We start from the raw sequence: 8,238 nt of genomic DNA on the forward strand, positions 1-8,238 counted from the left end.
GCAGGCTGATCCCACCGGGGCTGGGGCAGCAGCGGAGACGAGGGCACAAAGAAAGGAAGAGCGGGAAGAAACTGAAATATGGAGGTATAGCTTTTAAACCCACTTTAAAATGTATTTTTACCCTATATAATTTATATGATACAACTGAAACTATCCTGCTGATTGGAGCAGGGCTGGAAGTAGATGGTGTTTAAGGTCCCTTCCAACCCAAACTAAATATGAAAACCATTAGTTACAACACATTTTAGAAAAAAAAAACAAAAAACCAACACATCATCACAGTAAGCACAAAATCTGTTTCTCTCTTTTCAGACGTTTCAGAGGCAGAAACACTAAGGACTTCGTGAGGAAGTGATGAGGGGACTCGGCCCCAGCCCTGCTGCAGGCCCAGCCCCGTGGCGCACAGCCCCCAGCAGCACCCGGCAGGGCAGGCCCAGGCACTCTGCACAATGCAAAACCTGCTGCTCCCCTTCGTCACACGGCCTTACCAAAAAGGAGCTTCCTCAGATGTAAGGAGACTGTTTCAACTGAGACCTTCAGATTTTAAGTGACCTTGTCTCTACCGCGTTGTATAAAGAAAAGAAACGCGGAATAATTACCCTTAGGTTAACATTGACATTCTCTCCTCTTGGAGTTCTCTGGAAGAAAATGAAAAATGCTGTAGTCCTTGGCTGCGTTCCAGTGGCATCTCCTGCATCTGCCCACCTTGCTGCTGAGCCTCACCAGCACTCTGCTTCAGCAAAACCTGTGCTTCTTGCACTGCAGCTCTGCAGGAGGATTCCCCCTAATGGTAATTGATTCCTCTCCCCATTTCAGCTGTTCATGCTGAAATACAAACACCGGGCTCCTTGGGCACACAGAACCTCAGAGGCTCCCAGCTGAAGCACTCCAGATGGCTACAGGAACACTGCATGGCTGAATCTCCAAGAGAACAATTCGGAAAGTACTAATCTCTGCATGTTTTCCTGCAATCACTGCCTGAGCCCATGGCTGGGCTTCTCCAGCCCCACCAACCTAGCCCACCTTACTGGGAGGCACCAGGCTCCGTGCTGAAAGCCACCTCCCCGATTTGAAGCATGTGCTAATCATGCTCCTCAGCTGTTGCTAAGTATCAATATTTAAAGTGCTGAGCTTGATTAAAAATGTAAGGAAATCAAAATGTGGTGCTACTTTCAATGGTTTTTAAGGGAGTACCCTGAAGATTCCTTTTTTTTATAAAGGACAGAGCCATTTTTATTATGCCATATTTGTGGAGCCACTGGGATTAACAAAAACCTCACTTTGCCTGTAAACCATACACTCATTTAGTGTCATTACTGGGCTTCCCATATTTATAATCAGATAATGCTGCCTAACAGCTTATTTAAATATTCTGTGCTCCTAGGATTTCCCAACTTTTAAAAATAACTTCTTATACTCTTTTCTTAAGGTAAAACGTTGTCACATACATTTCAATACATGAAAGAATTACGCCTTTGCAAGTCAACCATGAATTTAGCACATCCTTATTTGCAAATGCTTACATTCCCAGGTTATTTTATTAAAAAAATAATAAAATTCAGACTCAAAGCTTACCGTATTATTTTTCTATACAACTATTTCCCATTAGTACCAGCAACATAAATAGGAAGATTTTGCTCGGTCTAAGTTCTTAAGTTCTTTTAAATTTTCAAGTGCGACGTGCTCCTATTCGATGCTGCATTAACAAAGTGAAGTTTCCAACAGTTTCCTATAGTTTTTGGACTAAAAAAGTGCTCTCCTTTTCAAACATTGCGTGCTCCTATGGCAGCTTCCATCCCTTGTTATCACAGGAACACTTAAACTACTGTTTTTAAGAAAAATATAGAAGATAAAGAAAGAAATGTTTAAATACCTCCTGAATAGCTTTCTGTTCTTTACCTAGTCATTCTGTGCTAAGGAATTGTGCTAAAAGGGCCCTACTAAGACCCAACACAAGTTACCCGTTCCCAAAGCATCAGGTGGGCTACAAGATTCTCTTTCCTTCACTTTGCATTACACTCCTTCTCAATTTTGTGGTGGCCACCATCATTCACAGCATTAGACCTGAGTTTTCTCCTCTTTTTTTCAACATGCTCCTCATTAAATAACAGCACAGAAGCTTTTAACTGGAGTACGTGCTTCAAGGCATGGGGTGCCCGCGATACCACAACCTGCTTCTTCCTATCTGCTTCCAAGCACTGGCATTATTCCTCTGCCACGTGTCAAAATTATTGAGACTTTGGTGCCCACATATGGATTTTGGAGGCAGAATTGAAGGGTTCATTTCTGAACCCTGCGGCCACAACGCTCAGCGTTGCTTTAGACTCATGGAACCAACAGAAATGGCGCATCCAATTTACTTCAGACTGTTTGCACTGCTCACTTTTACTTCTCTCGCATAATTCTGTATGATTTTCATTTCTCATCCATTTTATTTTAGCTTGTTTTCTCTGTTAAGCACCACGCATTAACATCGAGGTGCTATCTGGGCTTCTAATGCTAAAGGAATATGTAAAAGCACGCAAAAGCCTGTATTTTTGTGCTTTATTGAAATATTGAACTATTCTAAATTTGAATCAAGAAAACCTTACCGAGGGCTTGAGATTTTACAGTACCTTATAACATTTAATGGGTCTCCAGCTTGACAGAAAAGTTACATCAAATCCGCCTTCTAATGAAATCAATGTTGTATAAATAATATATTACTCCACCAAGGAGCAAATATGAAGCAGATGAAAGTATTCCCATTATTTGTTACATTTGCCTTCCTTTTGTCAGTAACTTGAATTCTAAGATGGAATTCGAGCTCATTCCAGATTTCATTAGGTGCTTAAATCTGAAACCATTTGTTTGAAAGCAATCAAAAGTATGATAGGATTTTTTTTCTTTTTCTTCTTTTTAAACAGGGCAGTATTTCTCCCTTTGCCATAAAGCAGTTGGAGATAGATCCCCGCGACGTGAAAAGATAATAAAATAAACAAGACAAAACAAAATATTAGCAAACTTGGCATGATGCTCCTTTAGAAAATTTCACCCACACTTACGGTTTCTCAAGACATCTTAATAAGAATATAATTTCACATTTGTTCTTACTGAGCAAATCAAACATGGTGATTCATTATTCAGATGGGCACAGAGGATTTCTGAAATGCAAAAGGAAGGCCTATAAAAGCACAAATCATCAGTAATGACGACAAGCTAAACTGCCTTTCAAATATGAACAAAATGTAGCCATTTAGGGCATCATACATCATGGTCTCCCAGACCCTCATTTATTTCCCAACCATACAGGCTGCATGATAACTCAACCCGTGCAGAATTCTGCATCTCTTGAGAACATCTTCATTAGCTAGTGGTTCGACAACTCGTACACACCACGAGAGACTGTCTGATAATCTCAGGAGTTTGGAAGTGGGCCCTCTGTGTTGTCTGGGTCACGGTGGAGGTGTGACTTTGGAAACAGCCCGTAACTGCCACGGGTGGACCTCTCCTGCTGTAAAACTGATTCTGAATTTTGCATCTGCATTCTCACCCACAAAGAGAAGTAGAGCTTATGAATGTGAACGAGACACAGTAGGTTGTACGATGTACCCTTTCTTGTAATCTCAGCACAAGAGCATAACATTAATGGTGGTGAAAGAAAAAGGTTCAAAACTTCCTTCATGGCATTTTCTGCCAAGCTTTATTCAGGGAATTCTGTTTAGTTAGGTGCACGTTTGTTGCAACCGGACGTGCAGTTTTCACAACTGAAATGGAGTTTTGTACGTGCTTCTTGAGTGCTCAAGGCCAGGCTGGATGGGGCTTTGGGCAACCTGGTCTAGTGGGAGGTGCTCCTGCCTAGAGCAGGGGGTTGGAACTGGATGATCCTTGAGGTCCCTTGCATTCTGTGATTCTATAATTCTATGATTTCCAATTATCAGTTCACTGCTCTTCCCAAAAATATCTACACACTGAACAGGAACTTTCCTGAACTACAAACACAGTGAAAATATGAAAAAAAAAAAATCCTTCCGCCCCAACAAAATGAGGTCCTCCTTCTTCATGTGAAGGGCAAACTAACATCCACAGCAATTTGGATTCCTAATGAGACAGCATTCAACCTCAACTTGAAATCTGAGCTTTGGCTGCTAAGATTTGTTGTTGTGCTTTTCTCCCGGCGATTTGCGCAAAGGGAAATTAAGAGAGGTCCAAATCCTGCTCATATTTATACCACAAAAGTAAAGAAATTATCATCACAGCTAATGATGTTACTCAGCATTTTCCTTCTTCAAGCAGAACACCCATAAACAGCAGTTCACTTCATCAGCTATTTAACATTTTAGCTGCACATAGGTATTACGGGTACTATAATCTTAAATCCCCTTTATCTCCAAAACGTTCCTCTAAATTAACAGATGTGCAATTACTTGTGCTTCACAGATAAAGAACCGACACAAGCATTGACTCAGATTGAATTGTCCAAGCTCGTGGAATAAAAGTTATCCCGGAGTGAGACACCCAATTAAATATCACAAAATTTGCCAAACAAGAAGACTCTGAGAGACCTTATTTCTTTGTCGTTGCAGCCAAATCCTTCCTCAAATCAAGGAGTACCTCTCAGGATGGGATTGCATGAGGACCTGCTTGAAATTCCAGCCAAGCGTGCATTCTCCTCTGCTGGAGGAGAGCAGCATATTTAACGCTCCTCCATTTTTCTTCCCCTGCTGGCAGGTTCAAGTAAATAAATAAATAACAGGTTCAGAACAGAATCTCACAGCTCTCATACACAGGCATGGAAGCAACAACCTCTTTCACGCGAACGAAGACTCGGTGATGTGAGCACACTTGCTTTTGCAATGACAGAATGATAGCGTTGGTCCCAAACGACTCGGTGTGAAAAGGCAAAACAGTTTGTGCCTACCTGTCTCAAATCAAATAAAGCTCACCCTTCTTTCAGCTAAACAGAAGGCCAAAAGGTCCTGTGATAAATTAACTAATCCCAAATGATGACATACTCTTGGTAAGCTAGCTGATGCGCTTTGGGCTAGCACAGTAATTAGCACCCTCTAATGGAAGTTACTTAATTACAAGAAGCAGGCAGAAAGTCTTATATTTTCAAAAAAAAAAAACCCAACAAACCCAAACCAAATGATGTCCACACCCCCAGGAAGTGCCAGCTATCTCGCTGGAGGGCTGAATCCCCTCCATCCTGGGCAGCACTGCAGCTTCACAGCGACAGAACCCGGAGCAGATGGCTGACACCCTCAGCCATAGCGCACACCGCCGAAGTGTCCCTTGTCCCACGTGAAAGGGGATGACTGGGAGGAGAAACAGGGGAGAAGGAAGTCCTGCAGGAAAGGAGCAGGCTGTGGCAGTCTCAGTCTGTGCCAGCAGCTGCTCTCCAGTCACGCACTTGTGCATTTGGCACCAGATTATTTTTGCCTTTTCCCCTTTTGATAGGACCCTGAACTCCTTCCAGGATCTGGACCTCAGCATATGATGCGCATTTAATCGAGGAGAATTCCGAACACGGGCTTTAAAAATGACTTTGGTGCGGTCCAACCTTTTCCACACCTTTCCCACGCCGGCGCCAGCTGAAACACCTGGCAGATAACCAGGGCTGGCTGCTGCTCGCTTCTCCCTGAGCTGGGTTCGAGCTCGTTTCCTCAAGGACTGACTAGAACTTCACGGACTCTTCCAGAAAATCGCATCTTAGCACTGCACTGCAGGACCTGCACGTTCTAGCAGAGCATAATCGCACAAAGCACCTGCTCAAAGCACTCACCATGAGCAGCCCTCCTGCTTCTCACCAGCCAAAAATGTCAACGGTTTACGGGCGTTCGGCCCCGGCTGACCCATGCAGCTGGAATGAGCGCAAGGAGCCTCTGCTCCAAACGCTGGCAACCAAAAGGGCTCATGCTGAAATCTTTAAAGGCTTCTGGTCCAAACCCTGCAATGAACGGGGATGCCCACAGCTCAATCAGATACTCAGAGCCCTGTCCCCTGACCTTGGGTGTCTGCAGGGAGCACCCCTTCCTGGAGTGGTTCTCTATCTGAGCAGGGGTACCACCAAATTCACGCCCTACCGCTCCTAGACACAGCCTGGTCACAGCATTACTTGGCCTGAAAATCCAAGGCAGGGCTTCCACCAGCACACCCACACGTCAGGGCCCTGGGAAGCACTCACTCCTTCCTGCCAAGTACCCGAAGAAAAAGGCAATATGTGAAGATTGGACAGTCCATTAAAACAAAATGAATTTGTACTTTAAAGAACAGTAATAAATCGTCTTTTTTTCTCGTTGTGCCTTTACAGTTTGAAGTCAGAACTCCCTCTCCCTTTTCAAGAATAATTTTGACACGTTTCATTATAGCACAGTTGCACTCAGCATCTTTTAAAGGCTGAAAAATTGGCAAATGGGATGATGAAGCATCTCCATTTTCCCAGCGTATTTACTTCTACACACACCTACGGTGACGCGAAGCATGATAATCAGGAATTGCATCATTCTTCACAAACCATGATTAATTGGAACCCGTGTACAACTTAGCAATGCTTCACACCAATAGTGCAAGCAGTACACACACGCAGGACAAACTGCAGCTGGAAAGACCCTTCTGATTCTCATAAAATCTACAGGGAAATAAAAAGTCACACAGTCGCCTACCTTTATACATGAGACATATGCGTAACGCTGTGCAAGAACAACCAGCCCTGGCACAACAGCCTCTAAATGTGATCACGGAGAAGATAATAATGCTCTTTTAACTGCTGCCTCTGTCAGAGGGCTTTCTCCTTCCAGCTGCTAAGGTTACACAGCCACAGCATTTTCGCCCGGCAGTCCCGGTCTGTGGGATGCAGGCTGCACTGCTCACGTGCCCAGCTTGTGACAAAGTGACAGCGCCCGCTCGAGATGATCAATTTCTTCTGTCCAAGCAGCATACGTATTTAAAAGGTGGTCACCACACCACTTAATTTTACCCAAGCTTATATACTGGCTACAGTCAAAGCCAATTGTATTTCAGCATAAAGAAAGCTGCAGAGGTCTTGGAATAAAGCACATCAGTGCTGATGAAAAGAAAAACAAAAAAAGCACGGTGTTTGTTTCTCCTTCAAGCAAGCAAGCTGGCACTGAAGTTCTTCCCAGCTATCTCTTCGGAATAAGATCTCTTTTGAGAAACCCGGAGAGATCCCGAACCGCAACCTTCACCACGCCACGAGCTCAGAGCCCTGTGGTACGGCTGCAGAGCTGTGAACTTGCAGAGCTGAGGCACAGAGGGAGGAGGGCCGAGGAGCACCGGGGCAGGTAGTGGGTAAGGAGAGCAGCGGAACTGCCCTCTGCTGACCGCGTGCTGCGTTGGACCTTCCTCTGCTCCAGCCCTGCGCAGCTAAATCGTGATTTAACAGGCGAGGATTTCTGTGCATCCATCTCCACGCTGATGTTTACGTGACAAACGGGGCCGTGAGGATTTCCGCACCCACTGCCGGGCTCTGTCCCTGCGCAGAGATAGCAGAGCTGGCACAAATACGGCGCTACAGCAGCAGCGTGCGCTCGCTGGTGCAATGGTCTGCTCCAGCTAATTAACTCTAAAAAGATGTCCAGGACTTGAGCCAGTGCTTCTGCTGCATCGCACTGCGCGGCTGCACCGCCTCGCCGGGCACTGAGGTTCACACTGTGCTAAAAGGAGAGAAAAGCAGCGCTTAGGGAACAGCAGCGCTACTGTGCTGCTCCAGAAGGAAAAGGGCTGACTGCTGCTGCCCAGGCTGGGCAGACTGCTGTGGCATCTGCTGACGGGCAGGCCTGCCTCTGTACACCTGACCCCTTTCCTTTTAACGCGGTTTTCTCTTGTTTCTGATAAGGCCTCTGCAAAGCAATAGTGCGGCTGGAGGGCAGAGGAGAAGAGATGGGAGTGAAGTTGTAAGAACCCTGTCGTGAATGCCTATCACCTTTAGCTCGTACCCCTTTTATCCGCGGTTTGAAAGCAGACAGAAGCCCCCGCGCATCCGCCCGGCACCCGAGGCGTCCTTCCCCTAGAGGAACCATCGGGCGCGGGGCGAAGCGGCACAGCGGCATCCCAGCGTGTCCCCGGCGCTCCCGGCCGAGGAGAGCCACCAGAACGGGGGACCCGGCCAACCACCACGGCAGCGCACGCTGCTCCCAACCCCATCCGTCACCGCCGAACCCAGCCCCAATTACGGATTTCCGAGCGCGCCGCCGCTCCCCGCTTCTCCTCCCGCACCCCCGTCCCCGCCGCCCCCCG

The 8,238-nt window shown here is 46.0% G+C and overlaps 1 protein-coding gene across 2 annotated transcripts in view; it reads right to left on the bottom strand.

Annotated features, from left to right (window-relative positions):
* Nucleotides 1-8,238, bottom strand: part of DOCK1 (dedicator of cytokinesis 1) — a 279,672-nt gene that overhangs the window by 136,145 nt on the left and 135,289 nt on the right. The gene's annotated exons all lie outside the window — the stretch shown is intronic.

Source organism: Numida meleagris, chromosome 5, assembly GCF_002078875.1.
Source record: "Numida meleagris isolate 19003 breed g44 Domestic line chromosome 5, NumMel1.0, whole genome shotgun sequence".
NCBI lineage: Eukaryota > Metazoa > Chordata > Aves > Galliformes > Numididae > Numida > Numida meleagris.